Source organism: Lactuca serriola, chromosome 4, assembly GCF_051521515.1.
Source record: "Lactuca serriola cultivar US96UC23 chromosome 4, Lser_US96UC23_V15, whole genome shotgun sequence".
Lineage (NCBI taxonomy): Eukaryota > Viridiplantae > Streptophyta > Magnoliopsida > Asterales > Asteraceae > Lactuca > Lactuca serriola.
In genome coordinates, this window is record NC_136411.1 from 135,985,218 (window position 1) to 136,004,297 (window position 19,080).

Genomic DNA, 19,080 nt, shown 5'->3' on the forward strand with positions numbered 1-19,080 from the left:
GTCGTCACTACTTCGTGATACGCTTATACTTGTTCGACACTCCTACTTCACTTGCGACCGCTCCTAGTTCACTTGTTAGACACTCCTACTTCACAAGAATCACTACTACTTGATACACACCCGGTCGTAGTTAGATGTACGTCTATGCTTGTATAGGTACATATAAGTAATGATTGAAAGACTTAGGAAGGCTCGTCTGCCCTATTTCCTTTTCTTCGTTGAGATGTGGTCTGGTGGGATCGGATGGCCGTCCGAAGGTCATTTGATTCATTAGTTATATATTATGTATATGAGTATGGAGATATAGGAATTCTCTAGTCAGTTCAGTTAAGAGTCTCTACCTCTAGTCTACACTTACATTAGAAACACACTACCGACTATTTGGAAGTCTCTACCTCTAGTTCAGCACTTACACACTACCCACTATTTGGAAGTCTCTACCTCTAGTTCAGCACTTACACACTACCCACTATTTGGAAGTCTCTACCCACTATTTGGGATGCATCTTCAGGACACGGCCTTCTCCGTCGTCTAGATGGTAACCAGAATCTCCTGTAGGGAGAGCGGACATTGTGTGTATAGATCTATATGGGATTGACAACCCCGCTCCCAGACTGCTAGCTACAGTCCCGGCCTATGAAGCCAACGGGTGACAAATGTCATATTTTAAACGCTTTTAGGACGTCTGGTACTCTAGTCAGTATGGTTACGAGTATCCCGGGTTACCTTATAATTCATTGGCCTTAAGGTAACGGTATTTCGCCCGCAATTTACACTGTATGCTAGTAATTCATTTTCAGAGTCACACCGTTTTGACCTTACAAGACGTATCTTTCATTTGCTACTGTCTGGGGTCTGTCTTCTCTGTTTTGACCTTACAAGACGTATCTTTCATTTGATACTATATGGGGTCTGTAATCAATGTTTTGACCTTTCGGGACGTATCTTTCATTTGATACTGTCTGGGGTCTGTATTCATTGTTTTAGGCCTTACCAGCTGTACCTTTCATTTGGTACCTTCTGGGGTCTGAGTCTCTATTTGTTAGGCTGAACCAGGCATGTCGTTTGTTCGATACTCTCCTGGAGTCTACGATTCCTTGCCTTAGTCAGCAGTCCTCACTGCTGAGGCATATGGTATTCCCTGATGTCTCTTGCTTTCTTTAATAATCAAATTCAGTATTTTGATAATGATAGCAATTAAGGGAAACTACTTTTTTCCACATAACACTGACCAGTCTTGGTAGAAGGCTGCTTTTATTAAAGAAAATATAGGATTTTCTAGAAAGAACTCTAATTCACTGTAAACACTTAAACTACTACTTTATAAAGTTATTTGACTAAATGACACTAAATGCTTATGAACTCACCAACATTTGTAAAAATGTTGATACTCGCATTTCAAATAACTTGTATTCTCATGTTAGCATTAGACAGGTACATCCCCGGAGCTGTTGATGAAGATAGCTTAGTACCATGCTGTATCTATTCTATTACTTGTATTACTTTGATGTATTGAAATGTAACCATGTAAAATTATTACTATTAATGCAATGTTTTGTTGTACTTTGATTACTATAATGCATGTGTTGTGATACTTGACATGACGTGATCCACCCCAAAACGTTTCCGTCGTTCCGGTTTTGGGGTGTGACACATTTTTGGTGTCTTATAACTTTACAGAACACACTTGTATGAAATTATACTATTAATGCAATGGATGATGTTGTTGCTTATTTACTACTATGCATTGTTGTGATACTGAACAGGACGTCCTCCACCCCTGAACGTTTCCGTCGTTCCGGTTTTGGGGTATGACAGATTGGTATCAGAGCATTGTTTATAGTGAATTGAGTATATCAAGCCATAAAAGATACACTAACTATAAACACAATGGGATTAAAATACTCTGACCAAGAGTTTATACATTTAAATAACTTTTAAATAATAAAACTATTTAACTAAGTATATATACCTACATTCATACTAAAATTAGTGTCACTAGGAAAGGAGAAAAGTATTACGATTGTTGAATATCACAAGTAGGCTTAGGGATGTATGGTCAGTTCTGGGAGTGGCATAGCCTGATCAACTATGCTAGTCCGTGAAGTGATTAGCATATGCCCAAGAATGGTTGTGATATGGAAACAAGTCTAAAAACTTACCAACACTACTATAATGAAAACAATAGAACAAAACATAAACATAAAATACTATAGGATTATTTTGTGTTACTATAATTACATGTCTGAGAAGTAAAGATCTTTATTAGTAGGTCAATAAGTGCTAAGTGGATACGCTAAGTTTATGTGTAACTAAGGTATCATAGGCTTAGCATCTGTGATCTTTGCTTTACTTCCTGTTCCTTGTTTGGTTGTGGGCTTAGAGTTAGGGTCACTTATTCGAAGGTCTATCCTATTTTGAGTACATAGAACTTGTATGCACTAAGCAAGTATTGAAGTAACTGATAAAGATCATCTTATAACTATCTAATTAGTGTGTCTATTTAGTTATATTTTATATCCCTTTTCTCGCGTAGATATCATAGATGGATTCCATATCCCCGGAGACCCGTACTATCCCAAAAACGGCAATGCACGATGGCTGGGAGATGAGCCAGAGGATGAATATCCAATCCCCTTGGATGATCACCTCGCTGAACGCTTCTCTGATGGTTCTGACTCAGAGCCAGAAGTCAACAACCTACCCCCAATAGCTCCAAACTCGAACCCCCGACCCGCGTTCCAAGGTGTCACACCTTTGTGGGCAACAAACGTGAATCGCTGGAGTGATGAATAAGGTCAACCCTTACCCTAAAATGCGGACCAAAGCTTTTACAACATATACGAGGGTAGCTCAACTGACCGAGTCCTGCGTGTCTTGGTCCACAGGATTGCTCGGAAGGTCGTGCAAGGTCGAGCAACCATCGACCACATCATGGAAATTGATGCCAACTCTGGTGTCAACACGGTCTGCATTCTCCATCTTCAAGAGGCTATGGAAAGGACCAGGAGAACTAATGAGACTCTGCAACATCAACTAGCTTCTTCCCGAGCTGAAGTCATTGAACTTCGAGTTCGCCAGAGGGCTCATGAGCGACACCTTCAAGAATTGGTTCGTCAACTGGCAGATCTAAGGGTTTGCCCGAGGAATTCCCATCGCCGGTAGAAGATGTTTAGTACATCTTTTCTTTTGATTCAAGGAATAGCCTTCCCTAACTATGATCTATGAAGCATTTTTCTGTAAAATATTCCTACTTTCCAAGCACTCTGACTAGGAATCTAAAAAAAAAAAAACTATCAACCTTTTTCCCTTATGGTATGATGTAAGACCTACTGTTAGGTCATTTTCACCCAAACTTGTTACATCAATAATACCAGTAATATTGACAGTTATCTAATCTGTTGGAAAATTTTGTACTCTTGAGTTCCCCTACTTTAAAGGAGAGTGGTCCTGCAAGGACTTCACCAACTTCAAGCCACTGTCCTTTAAAGGGATTGGCAGGATCATTGCCCTCTCGCAATGGTTCGAAAAGACGGAGTCGATCTTTGAGATTTGCTCCTGACCTGCCATGAGTAAGGTCAAGTTTGCTGCTTCTACCTTTGAGGAGAAAGCCCTGACGTGGTGGAATAGCCATCTCAAGTCACTAAACCTTGTAGTGGCTAACGACATGGGCTGGGAAACTTTAAAAGACCTCATGATCGAGGAATACTGCCCGAGGGGCGAAATCCAGAAGTTGGAACAGGAGCTGTGGAGCCTAACTGTGACATCCCCAAAATCTCGGCCAGAAAAGACCGATTTTCATTTATACTTTTAAATATTTTCAGAGTAAATCCTTTTGATTTGAAAGAGTTGCGGAATTTGTTCCCAAAAACAAAACATGATAAAACAATGTTTACCGAAGCATTTCATAAAAGAAATGTATTTTCATTATAATCAAAACTCGGGGTGTCATGTTCCGATACAAACCAATAAGCATAAACGAATACATTACAAGTCATATAACAAATATAAACATATGCAGACTTGTAAACAAAACAACTTGATGGTTCGTCCATCTCATGCCCTTCCGCCACTACCTGTAATACAATTTAAAACTGAGTGGATCAGGCTTCGGAGCCTGGTGAGCATATAGGGTTTTCAACCCACAATAAATATCCTATTTAATTTTTCACCAACCAACAATAACCCAATTATCCATTCCCGTTATTCTCACTTTAATGTCCCTAAAACAACTAACACAAGGGACCTAGTCTAAGAATATTTCATCGGGGAGACAACACATGCTTCGGGATACCTCAGCAATATAAGTCAAATAAGGGAACCATGAGGGGGATGGAGTACAGCGAATGAACACCCAAGTTCATTAACACCTACAGGTGGCGAACCTGCTAATGTTTCCACAAGACTATCTAGAAAAGTATGTGGTCATCATCTAAACTCTGCTAGATGACTAAATCAAACAACAATGAGGCTTCTCATTTGTTTATTACACACCAACTATCTACCCATGTTCTACCCAACATATTAGTAGATAAAAATATACATTTGTATACATAGTTTAAAAACCTGTATAGCATGCTTTAATCAACTCATATATATCATATAACAGATGAGGCACACACACACATAACACATATCTCATAGAGAAATAATCAGATCTATGAGATAGAAGAGAGTGAATACACATTCACACATAACACAACCAAATATATACATATAGCACGTATTTTATATAAAATACTTCGTATTATTATATTAGAAGAAAATAACTACACACTCACTTGATCAGAAGATGATCCGACAGCACTACGACTTATAGAAGTAGTAATCCTCAGCAGATCTGGAAGATCTCCTCGAAAATCGAACTTCTCGCGGGCAGAGCTTCGACTCGGGAACCGCACTTTTCGGGATCTTCGGGATCTCGGGACTTGCCTCGGGGCTAGAGTATGATACCGGGACTTCGGGATAGCTTCGGGGGTTTTTGTGCAGAGCTTCAACACGAAAATGAGAGGAAATTAGCAAAAGAACCTGGAACCCTCGCATCCTATTTATAGGAGGCTGGAAGCCTCAATTACGCGGGGCGTACAACAGTACGCAGCGTGTACTGCTTCAAGTTCGTAAGCTCATGCGTCATCCGAAGCCACTTGCTGCGATGTCGACACCCTCGGAGTACGCGGGGCGTACTCAAGTACGCGGCGCGTACCTCGGATCAGATCAATGACTCGCTTCGGATAATGCTTCCGAATTTTGATTTAAATATAAATACAAAATGATTAATAAACTTCAGAAATTCATAACTTCTTCATACGAACTCCATTTTCGACGTTCTTTATATCCACGGAAAGGTGAGACCACGCTCTACGACTTTCGTTTAGACTCCGTTGGCCAATTTTGACTTTATTTTTACTAATTATTTTTAATAGGCCGGGACAGAAACTTTCGTTATAAATTCATAACTTCTTCGTTTGACGTCCGTTCTCGCCTAACTTTTTATTGCTTCGATACCAACAATGAGATCTTCGATTCTCATTTAGATTGCTTCGGCTAAAAATCCCTCGATCTCAAATCGAGTAAAACAGGCTGCATACCGCTAAGCCGGAACTTCGATAAATCATAACTTCCTAATACGAAGTCAGATTTGGGCGTTCTATATATATATTCGGAAACCTCATTTCAACTACTACAACATAAATCAAAGTTATTAAGTTTATTTCACACTTAAATTTTGACGCTTATTTTTATTCTTAATTAATCAAACCACATAATTAAGCAATTAAGCACAAAACACACAATACTCAAATAATACAATCTTAATATTTCAAAGTGGGTTACAAAGGTTAACCTAGACCATTACATTGCTAAAAATGGCAAGCCCGGAAACACAGGCGTTACACTAACCACGAAGGGTTGCAACATAGTTTCCTATATCGCCAAGTTCAGCGAGCTAGTGGCCCTCTGTCCCAATATAGTTCATACAGAGGGAATAAAAATAGAGAGGTACATCTGGGGGCTGGTGCCTCCATTTCAGGGGAATGTTTTAGCTTCAAACCCCACTACATTCGATAGTGCCAAGCGGTTGGCAGAGCGGCTCATTGACCATGAGGTTCGTACCCTGACCGCAACAACGACCCTAGCTATCTCAGAACCCTCCAAAACCGCTAAATCCAAGCGGAAGTCATGGGATGAAAAGAAGAAGAAAAAGGCTGCCAAAAAGCAGTAGGTCATGGCAGTTCATGCAGCGATAGCACCTGCCGCTGCTGCTATGGTAAAGCAGTATGCTGGAAGTTTGCCCAAGTGCACCAAATGCAACTTCCACCACATCGGTGCCTGCCGGGAAATGCAGTGTTCAAACTGCAACATGAAGGGTCACATAATCCGTTTCTGCAAAGCACCGGCGAGGCCAACCAACCAAGTCCCCGACGCAGGAGTGGGCCAAGCTTGCTACGGTTGTGGCGAGGTGGGCCACTACAACAAGAACTGCCCTAAGGTAGCGAATGCCGGTGGAGTAGGAAGAGTTTTGGCTATTGGCCACGAGGAAGCGGTTGCCAACCCTACAGTGGTCACTAGTACGTTTCTCCTCGATAACTCTTATGCATGCATTTTGTTTGATAGTGGAGCAGAGAGGAGTTTCGTGAACCAGAAATTTGATCATTTACATAAGCAAAAATCAAGAGCACTTAAAGAACCGTTCACAGTAGAAATGGCCAATGGAAAGACAGAAAGCACTAGCTGCATATACATAGGGTGTATCGTAACTATAGATAGCCATTCATTTTCGATCGACCTCATGCCGGTCTTAATTAAAAGTTCCAACGTCATTATCGGCATGGATTGGTGGAGTCTTCATCGTGCCAACATCATGTGTTATGAAAAGGTTATTCACCTTAATCTGCAGTCTAGCGAAACTCTAGTAAACTACGGCGACAAACGTGACACTAACCTTTATATCATTTCAAGCATTCAAGCCCAGAAATTCTTGCGGAAGGAATGTCGCGCATTCCTTGCTCATGTTGTGGATGTGAGCCAAGAAACGAAAGACATTAAGAACATTCCAGTAGTACGTGGTTTTCCTGACATATTTCCCGAAGAAATCCCAGGATTACCTCCACAACGTCAAGTCGAGTTCAGAATCGACTTAGTTCCAGGGGCTACCCCAGTAGCCAAATCGCCTTATTGTCTAGCACCTGAAGAGATGCAAGAACTGTCCAGTCAACTTAACAAACTGCTCAGCAAGTGCTTTATAAGACCAAGCTGCTCACCCTGGGGAGCACTAGTCTTGTTCGTCAAGAAAAAAGACGGATCATTTCGTATGTGCATCGACTACAAGGAGCTCAACAAACTGATTATCAAAAATCGTTACACTTTACCTCGTATATACGATTTATTTGATCAACTTCAAGGGGAGAACTTCTTTTCAAAAATCGATCTAAGATCCGGATATCACCAACTACGAGTGCTAGGGGAGGATGATTAGAAGACTACCTTCCAAAATCGTTATGGGCACTACAAATTCATAGTGATGCAGTTCGGATTAAAGAATAAGGTGTGTCGTCCTTACTTGGATCAGTTCGTCATCGTCTTCATCGATGAAATACTTATCTACTCTCGTAGTAAGGAGGAGCATAGTCAACATCTGCGACAAGTCTTGGAAACGCTACGTTCGGCGAAGCTCTATGCGAAGTTCTCGAAATGCAAATTCTGGATCCGAAGAGTCGAATTCTTAGGGCACGTTGTTAGCGAAGAGGGAATACACGTGGACCCTTCCAAAATCAAAGCCATTGACTGTCAGACAGAAAGTAGTCTTTGAGTGTCTGCGGGCGCCTCATGCTCAGGATTTTCTGCTAACTATCCCTATTAATGGTCTTGGCCAGCATATCTCTCCTGTGGAGTACCGAACTATCCTTCATTACCGCCTCATGATTCCCATATTCCAAATTGACGAGATATGCCCAGTTTGTCGCAAGGCATGTTTGGATACCTTTGGGGAACATGTGGTTCATTGTAGAGAGCTCCTGTCACACCCCCAAACCTGAACGGCGGAAACGTTCGGGGGCGGATGACTTCGTGTGGTAACGTAACAAATGAATACATAGTAAAGAAAGCAATACAACCATCATATATATAATTGAAAGTTTACATTTGTCAAAAGTTACATGTTCAAAACCAATTACAATATGATGTCAAAATATGAGATTAAACTGGCGCCGCGGCATCCCTTCTTCAAAAGCATATTGATACCTGAAATTACTAAATCCCTGGGACATACAAGTAATTTTGAAAGAGTAGATCAGCATTTAAGCTGGTGAGTTTCATAAGTATTAAATGACAATGTTTGTAAGAAATGAAATGTTTTGTCCTTGTTTGTTTGCTTCTTAGAAAATCCTATATTTTCTACTAGTATAAAAGTAGCCTTCTCTCAAGACTAATGTTTGTTTCTAAAAATGTATGTAAGTGTAAAATAACCAATATGTTTGAAAACCTCGTAAATCAATGCATTTTTAATACCCCATGTGAGTTTTATAACCATACTATTCACTCTGAATGCCTATACACAACGTTCTTCAGGCGTTGGAATGTTATGACGTTTGTCACCCCAAATGGTGGACTATAGCTAACAGTCAAGGCGCGGGTTGTCAATCCCGTATAGATCTATACACAAACACCATGCTCCCCCTCCAAGGGATTCTGGTATATAATACAGGACTTGAAATGTGTACTCGAACGTACGTGAAGTTAATGTCTCACAAACCATGGTATAAAAAACAGATTTACGTGTAAAAATGTTCGTTTGCTCTTGTATAGGAAAGTGACTTCTTGAAAATCGTGTTTCTAGTATGTAAAAGTTAGCAATATCCTAATAAAACTATATCTAGAAAAGGAATCACTTGTTATGAAAGTATAGATTTTTGTAGAGCCTAGGATAGACAAGTATACATATAATCTAAGAAAATGTTTAGTTTATACATGCATTACAACAATTTATATTTCAAAAGATAGAATGTTATTGTAACATATTTTATATATGAGAGTTCTCTACAAAGTTTATAAATCACATATGATTTGGTTATATATAAGCATATAAAATAATTCTTTATATAACACACGAGGATACTCGTGTGTTCTACTTGTATTCCCCCCCCCCCCCCCCCCCTTGAAAGCATATAAAAGTATTTATAGAACACTTAAAAGGTTAATTAAGGGGTATGAACTCACTTGAAAGTTTGAAGAGAGTGAGATGGAAACCGGGCAGAGTTTTGTCTCGGGAAACGGATTTTTCTTGGGATTCTCGAGAATCTCGGGAGCAAAACCGACCTTCGGGACTTGAGAAAAATGACCACGGCTTCGGGTTAGAACGGGCATGGAAAACGAGGCAAGAACGCAAAGGAAATGAGAGAAATGGAGCCCTTTCTTCGGAACCCTCGCATCCCTTTTATAGGGGCTGGCAACCGCCTCGGTACGCAGGGTGTACGAGGGTACACAGGGCGTACGCGTACGTCATGCATGACCGAGTCCTCGACTGCCTCGGACTTCGGATGGGACAAGCTAGCTTCGCATAGACCGGGACGTGGACGATCCGAGGCCTTGGCCTTGAGTACGCGGGGCGTACTTCGGCCCTATCTGCTGACTCCCTTCGGATAATACCAAGAGTTTATAATTAAATTTATATTTAATTTAATTAATGAACTTCTAAAATTCATATCTTCTTCATACGAATTCCGTTTTCGATGGTCTTTATATCCATGCGTAGGTGAGACTATGCTCTACAACTTTCGTTTAGACTCTGTCGGCAAATTTTGAAATTATTTTTATTATTTATTTTTAAAAGTGTCGTGTTTAAGGAATTTCTGTAAAAATTCATAGCTTCTTTATCTGACGTTGGTTTTTGCCAGACTTTTTACCGCTGAATTACCATTGTCGAGACCTTCGATTCTCGTTTAGGTCATTCCGGCCAAAAGGCCCTCGATCTCCGATTCGAGTTTTTAGCTGTCTGTTGCTAAGCCGAACTTGGAAAAATCATAACTTCAATATACGAAGTCGGATTTGGGCGTTCTTTTTACGTACGATCACGGTTTAATGACATTAAACATAGAAGGAATTTAAATAGAAACTTTTTGGACATTTTATTATCAAAGTTAATTTTATTAAATAAAAAGTGGTTACAATACTTGACTTTTTAGGTCATTACAAAGAGTTGAAATATCGGGTTGTCACACTTACAAACTTAACTTACCTCGTGAACTCAGTAACGTACATTCTACTTTCCACGTCTCGAACCTGAAAAAGTATCTATCCGACAAGACTCTTGTAATCCCACTTGACGAGATCGAGATAAACGAGAGCCTCAACATTGTGGAAGAACCAACAGAGATCATGGACCGAGAGGTCAAGCAAACGAAACAAATCCGTATCCCAATAGTGAAGGTTCGCTAGAATGCCAAGCGATGGCCTGAACTCACTTGGGAGCGAGAGGATCAGATGAAACTGAAATATCCTCATCTTTTTACTTAGTTATTAGTAACTACTTATCTGCTTAAAATCTAATTTCGGGACGAAATTCCTTCTAACGGGGGATGATGTGACATCCCGAGATTTCTATCTTGTACAACCATTCACTTCAATAGAATTCAGATTTTTCTGCTAATTTTTAAGCTTTTTGGAGTCAATTTGAGTGTTCTAAAGCCTAGTACATCACGATATAATTAGAGGAAGTATACTTTAGGACTAATTGTGCAACATTTAAATCACAAAACTCCAAGAGTTAGGAGTTTTCGGCCCAAATAGTGTTTGGACCGAAAACCCTAAAGGGTATATAAATGACACTTAGTCATTTTTACCATTCTTTTCCATTTTCCAAGTAAAGAACAATTCTCTCTCAAGTATCATCCGGATTTTTGTCAAGATCTTCAAGATTGTAAGTGTTTCCTTCCTTGTTTAGTTGATCTCTTCCATTATCTAGTGATCTTAAATGATTTCATCCTTGAAATTATTCCATTTTCTTAGATCTTCAAGTGTTCTTCATTTCACCAAGAACACACACTAGTGTTTTGTGCCGAAAACAGCCTTCTTTGCTTCCATATTGAACGTATCTATCTCTTATACTTATTATCTAGTAAAGATACTTGTTTTAGAGCCTTTAAATCGTCATTTTTCCAAAAACAAAAGGGTTTTTCGGTTAGTGGATCTCCTTAAACCAAAAACCCTAAAGAAAGGTGCCTTTAAGACCTTAAGCCTTTCCTAATGCTTAGTATTTAGTCTAGAACACTTATTTGCATGTTGAAAGCCCTTGGAAATCACCTTATGCATCAAAGATCATGAGTTTTCGGCCAACCATTTGGACCGAAAACCTCTTTGGACCGAAAGCCATATGGACCGAAATCCGGATGGACCGAAAATCACAAGAAACATACCACTTGGACCAAAAACTACCTTAAGTGGCTATACAACCCTTAAGTGCAAACCATGCTACTTCTAGCACTTCAATCAAAGTGTTTTCCATATCCTAGGCTGTCTTAACTTGGTTAGTTAGTTGTTAAATCACTAATTGGTTACATATATGTGTTATTATATAATAAACAGGATCCATGTGTGTGCTCAAGTCTTCACTTGAAACTTAGCATCCTATACCATCCATTCATCCAAACCACTCACTAGAGGTGAGTTCATACCCCATAATCTATCCTTTAAATGATTTTAAATGCTTTTAGGGTGGTGGGGAGGGGGGGGGAATACAAGTTGAACTATTATATTTATTATATCAATCAGATGTGATTAATACCTATCAAACAAAGGATTTGCTATTCAATTAGCTGTTTTATCAAACAAAACTACTTCAATGGTTATCAAGTGCTTTTACGTGGTCAATACTCTTTATTTATATAAGTAGGATTGAAAGTACTTAGGACTGATAGCTCGCCTTGCTTCCTGGTCCTTGTTTTGTTGTGGACTTAGGGTATCGGTTATTTGTCTGAAGGTCGTTTAAATCTTAGTTATATATTATGTATATGTGTATAAATATAAAAGTTCCTTCATTCAATTCAATACCTTTGGGTAGCAAAGGTACACAATAATGTTCATGCATTCAAACAATATTACTAGTAAACTATAATAGGTATAGTTTGGGAAGTTACCAATACTATTACTAGAAAAGTGAAACATACAATGTGTCAGTTCATACATGAGTCAATACATACTATCATGAGAAACAAACATAACATACAAATAGAGAATACTAAGATGGGAAACAAACAATAACATACAGAGTGAACATATATACATACTAGACAGAGAGAGAGAGCATACAATATAGCTAGTATATACAATACATACACAAGAACATTACAACAGTTATGTGAGCCACGTAATGGGGCATGACATCACCTGTCATGGCTCATTTTGTATCAAGAATCTCCTTAAGTTGAGAGCATTGATTTTGTGTATAGATCTATACTGGATTGACTATCCTACACCTTGATGCTCGCTACAGTAGGACTTGCAAGTCTACGGGTGCCAAATGTCATTTCTTCCAACGTCTTTCATCGTCGTGTTTTTAGTTAGTAGTTTAGTGCAGGCATATCACATGGTACTTTAATTAACAATTGGATTAAGGTAGTTTGTACAACAGTAGTTACCTAATACAACACTACAGTATTATTTTATTTCCCCATTGCATTCACTTGTGATCTTCTCACAATGAACACTAATGTAAAAACTATATTTTTGGTTAATGAAAGTCAGAATTGCGAAAATACATACTCTTACAAGAGATATATATATACAAACATTTGATGCCGTGGTAGAAGGTTACTTTAGTAGAAAACATAGGGTTTTCTAGGAGAGCTGAAACATTTACAAACATTTACTAACTTATACATTAAGTGCATACAAACACTTTCATACAAACAATGACACTAAAATACTTATGATCTCACCAGCTTTAAAGCTGATCAACTCTTTCAAAATAACTTGTATTCTCAGGTCATTAGTAGACAGGTACCGATGCCAGGCTTATGAGGTAAGATGGAGCTCTTTCAAGACTCATCTCATTTTTTATTTACATTTTTGGTGTCTTATAACTTTACAAAAGACACTTATATGAAATTATACTATTAATGCAATGGATGTTGTTGTTACTTATTTACTACTATGCATTGTTGTGATACTCAACATGACGTCCTCCACCCCTGAACGTTTCCGTCGTTCCGGTTTTGGGGTGTGACATTCAACTTGATAAGAGTACACCCAGTGGTTGTCTATTTTTGGGTCGAAGACTGGTTAGTTGGTCATCCAAGAAAAAGAACTGCATAACACTTTCAACAGCCGAAGTGTAATACATTATTGCAACAAGTCGCAGCTCTCAAGATCTTTGGATGAAATCTCAACTGCTAGACTATGGTTATCGATTTAAAATATTTTGATATACCGTGATTCTAAAACACATCGATATTCAGTAGCGTTTTATTAAAAATCATGTTTTGGAAGGAAACATTGAGCTCATTTTTGTTCCATCTGACGTTAAAATTGTTGATGTCTTTACTAAGGCATTAGACAAAACTAAATTCATTAGTTTTTAGGACAAAATGGGAATGATGATGCATGGTCCTCAATTCATCCGAGAAGTCTATACTTTCTAATGGAAACATTGGAAAGTTAAATAACTCCAAGCTAAACATTTATCATTTCAGAGCTGTTTCTTCTTGGAAAATAAAGGATCATTATATGTATTTTCGTTTAACCTTTCTTCTAGTCTTAAGTTCTATCAAGTTGTCTCTCCATTGAAAGTTTTGTCTGAAATCTCCTTCTCAGTGATCTTGAGAAACTTTATCTTCAAAAATTTCCGTGTTAAATTTATTTCAATTCGAATCTGAGTTGGTAATGTGATTTCATTTTATCATTTTTCTGAGCGCCAATCCCTATGCTCTCAGAACATCTCGAATCTATATCAGATGTTGATTTATGATCTTCCGTGTAACCTTTGTCTCCAATATCCTTTCTTGAAGTTTTGCCACTTCCCATATCAATATCAAACATTAGTGATTGTTATTCCCATTCTCGGAAGCATCTTATATCAAATCGTCTTGGAATTCCTTTGTTTTGAGATTCTTCCTTAATAAATAATAAATGTGATTTAAAGGATTTATTACCTGGTTTTTCTAAAACGGAAAACGTGTTTATCAAACGGTTATTATCCTTTAGTCCCAATAAACACAATTTGGCACACATTACAATAAATCACTTAGTATTTACTGAATTTTAATCGACAGTTTCCATTTTTAATCAAGCATACATCTTGTCTCATGGTATTAACTATCATATTGGAAGATTTTTGAAACCTATGCATTTAATGCTAACCTGTATCTGGTTTTGGGTATCATCATTGTACTCTTCGACCCAGCCCATTTGAATCCATTTGTTCCCTCTTTACACTTTTTATTTATCTTCTTCCTTAGAATTTTCTCTATATGCTGTTCTTAAGTGTTTTTGATGCATTCATCAATGGCATCCATAGGTTAAAAAACCTCCACCAAGAAGAAATCATCCAAAGGATCCGTTTCATCGTCCCATACCGAACCAATCTTGAGAGAAACCACTCAATTGATTTCACTCAAGCCCATGGAGTCCAATAATTTGTTTGTGTCATGGTGGAATTCATATCTCATCATTCCTTCATCGTTCGACTTACCAAAATCCGCAACCTTAATTTTCCTCTCAATTTTCTTCTCATAACATTTGTATGAGTGAAAATCGATGAAGGCGTCCTTGAATGCAAGATAACTGACAATCATATTGTTCCTGTTCATAAGGAAACGTGTCTGCAATCAATTGGGATCTCTTCAAACCCTAAAGGATTCAAGGTTGTTGATCCTTCTGTTGATGAGTTCCAAGATTTTCTTGCACAAATAGGTCACTAGGGCAAATTTAAGACCAAGGAATTTAAGAAGTCGATTTCTCTTAAGGTCTGGATGATATTGATGCATATGATTTTGAGAGGTTTGGCAGGAAAACAAGGTGGCACTGATACGATGAGAAAAGACTAATTATATGTGTCACACAACATTTTCACTGGTTGATCCAACTCCATAGACCTACCAGAAGTCTTATGGCAGTACTTAATGAAGTTTTTTGATCAAAGGAAGGATAACTAAATCTCAAGTCTAAGATTCTGAGCTCTGACTCTGCAATAATTATATTCCGAATGTCAAGAAGCCATTCCACTATCCTTGGACATCCCTAACGTATATTTCACTTTCAAAGTATTTAAACTTATAGGTTGCTAAATAAATCATCTTTTGGACATGTTCAACGTCTTCCCAAACATATGATAGATGTTATTCCTTCCGATTCACCCCACAAGAAATTCCATCGTCAGATCTGGGTTTTGACTAACCTGCTAAATCCTACCCTGGTCTCGGATAAGCAGCTCTCTGAAGCAAATATACCTACCACTTTGGGATCCAGATAGAAAAAGATTTCCATGGAAAGGGAAGGATCTCCCTCAAAAACTAAAGTGAAAAGATAATCAAGACCGGTGAACCCTCTCAAAAGGATTCATAAATCGGTTTCGGAGCTGACTTTAGGTCTCTGCCTACCCTACCTACCCTTTATTCTAATGTACCCATCATAGTTTCAACAACACAGGCACACATACACGGGGAGTCAACACATAATCTAACCCCACCCTCTCAACAGAGTGGTATAGGTATTGAACAAAGTCCCTTGGAGTCCCATCGAATAAACTCATGAGTCATTTCGAATCCTCCTTCTTCTTCTACACAAGCACAATCTGTGGCCCATGCCACAGGTTCCAAGCTTTCCAATATAGGATTTGTCCCTCCGACTTCTGAACCCTCAACTAAGCCGATATCCACCTTGGATAAAGGAATCTCTAGTATTACTGCTAAATATTGGAACGAAGTACTTCAAAGGGCTTAGCTCAGACGTTCGGATATGATAAGATATAAAATAAAGTTTGTAATTATTATAATTATATTTCGAGTACTTCATAAAAATCTCACAATGGCACGTTCCACTAATTTAGAAGTTGATGTTCTTCTTCATGCATCAACCAAACAAAAAATCGATGATATTCCCTGTAACACGGATGATCCATTGAACAATACATCTAAGAAGACTTCGAGCAGAGATATGCCCGATTCCACTTTCATACCAGAAGAGATTCCTTAAAACATTCCTATTATTGTAGATGAAGTTGAAGTGATGTTTGAAGATGATTTTACGACAATTGCTACTCTTCCATCTCAAACCACATTTCATTTTATGATACCATCATATGGTTGGTCTTGAAGGTAATCTAACTCAATATAATCAAGGTGATGATACTAAGGGTTCTATGACTCTGATGATGATGTTGATGATAATGATGATGATGATGATGATGATGATGATGATAAAACATCTGAAGGATCTAGATTAGACACATGATCCTCCGATGAGCAAGTTGTTGGTCCTTTTTCTCTTTTGGAACTACGCGAAGATGTTGAAATAGTCAATTCCAAAGTTTAAAATGTCAATACCAAGGTCAAGTCACTTGACTCTACCCCAAAACTTGACAAAGCCAATCAATAGGATTGACTCATTTATCTCTTGTTGAAGCATACATTGTATGAAGCTGAGCAAAGTTATAAATACAACCTTGACAACCATATCTTTACTACCTCTACAATGCTCAAGATTCATGAGGATATGATCTCCACTACCAATGAACTCATCAAGAAGATTCATGTCTAACATGAAAAACAAATTCAAGGATTGGAGAAGGAGATTCCACAAAAAGTTAGAATGAACATGATAGTGAAGAAGGTTCTTGTCAAGGCATTTTATTCTGCACAACACTTTGTCGACACTCTGAATTACAAGTTTGAAGAAGTCCTTCTGATCATGGAGAAACGCTTGACACCCTCAAAATCCAAGTTCCAACGATTGATGATTATGACAAGCTCACCAAGCAAATAAATATGATCTTTCAATGTGTGTTTGAAAAGCTTGATGATTTGAATCGTAATACATTGCTTGCATCGAAGGCAAGGACTTCCCATGAAAAAAAGAGGAGAAAGGACGTTCCAATAGAAACAAAGCTCAAAATTTCGACTCCAAAATGTGTCAATAGACGAAGATGAACTCTTGGTAATTGGCGAAAAGAATGAAGGTGAAAGAGATGAAAGTAGTACTTGCCCTACCATTCAGAAGGGAACGACTTTCTTTTGATAGAATCATTCCCGATGAGGAAAAGCACAAATGGTCCACTGTTTCTTGGCCATCAAATATTGCCGACGCGTTCAAACGTAGCATGGAAATGGCAAAGTTAAAAACTAAGTTGACTATTGATGCTTTTCGAGCTACTCAGTTAATGCTTCCTCGCATTCCTACTCCAAGAATTGAACTTTTTGATGAAGGCTCTCCAATAAAGAGATCATATGACTTACCAAATCAGTCTATGATCCACCCTAAGAATTTTTCATTAATCTAGTTGGTTAACAAATCATCTCTTCCACTACCACTCTGAACCCCCTATGAAAGACAAAGGCAAAGGAATCCTTTTTGGAAAAATCATCCCTAAAAAGCCATTTAAAATGAAAGATGTTTAGTCTTTCGATGAAATTGATAGAGCAATGGAATAGAGCCTTAGAATTCAAGCTTTAAAGGATAATCCAAATTCCTTCTTAGGTGTCTCTCTGTGCTATCCTTAAGGAATGATCTATAATGATCATTTTGTCCCTTTTAAAAGCTATGCTCTTCCAACCAACGACTTCGACCAACTAGATCTTCCCATATCTGCTCATGGTAAGTTTTATGTCAAGTTTGGTCCTCTCACCCATCTGACAAAAAAGAAACTCTCACCTAATCTAAGAGAGAAAGATCAAACACATTCTATTCCACCAATGCACTTCCTCAAGATAAAGCTTGGTCAGAATCAGCATGTTTAATGGTTTTTCAATGAAGATCCTTAAAAAATTTGATCTCAATTTCATTCTCTACTACTACTACATCTATCAGAACACTCAAGACAAAATCAAGATCTCGGATGTTGATTTCCCTTCGATAAATCCAAATGACATTCTTGTCATTGCAGCTCACCTAAAAGATCGTCAAACCTATGAATTTAGCATAGGAGCATACAAATCAAATGTCAACTACTTGAAAGACTATGTCGCTAACTTCGAAACATCTGATATGAGTTCGCCCACCTGTTCAGAACAGACAAAATTCTATCTCCTGTCACTATTGATCTTGATGCAATTGATCTCCTTGATGAAGGTCGTATTACATATCTAAATCATGGATTTGTTTACTTGAAGAAAAGTTTGAGCAAGAAGCACTTTTTCAGAGTTAAAGACAATCATTTGGTTCCGACCATGATTCTTTATAGATTCATCTCCAAAACGGACGAGACCAATGCTTCAAAAGAAAACAAGAACGAGTTTGTTAATAAACTCAAATGCTACATTGAAGTCCGAAGTTTGATGCAGAAGGCCTACATCTTTGCCTTTGAAGAATGAAAGTAGGAGTGCTAAGGATTGATAAGGACACTTAGGGGAGATTTTTAATACATCAAAAATTTGCCCTAAGTCAATCCAATCTTATGATCATTTACGAGATCGTGTATACTCTGAGATACAGAGCAGTTTCCGAAGTGAATAAATTTCAAATATGATGTTGTTTCAGAATGTACTCAGTGTGTTTGAATAGAAGTGAAAATACTTGTCTAGTGTTTACTATTTGTAATATAGTATAGTACAACCGACAAGATCAATAGCAATGGCTGTGATAGGCTGTCGATCTTCAGTTCATGTGCACTTTATCTAGAATTTGTCTTTAGTAACTCCTTGGCTATAAAAGGAGTGTCAACCTTTGTAATAGTTGTGCAATGTGAGAAAAAACTTCACTTGTATCAAATCAATAATTATTCAATCAATCATTTCTCTCTAACATTCTTTTTGTTCCTACTTACTTTTCAGTGTACATACTTTATATAAATTATCTTGAGCCCATTGTTGAGTTATTTAGATGAAGGCTTGACTGGTTTATCTAGACTTCACTGGATCTTTTATTATAAGAATCATT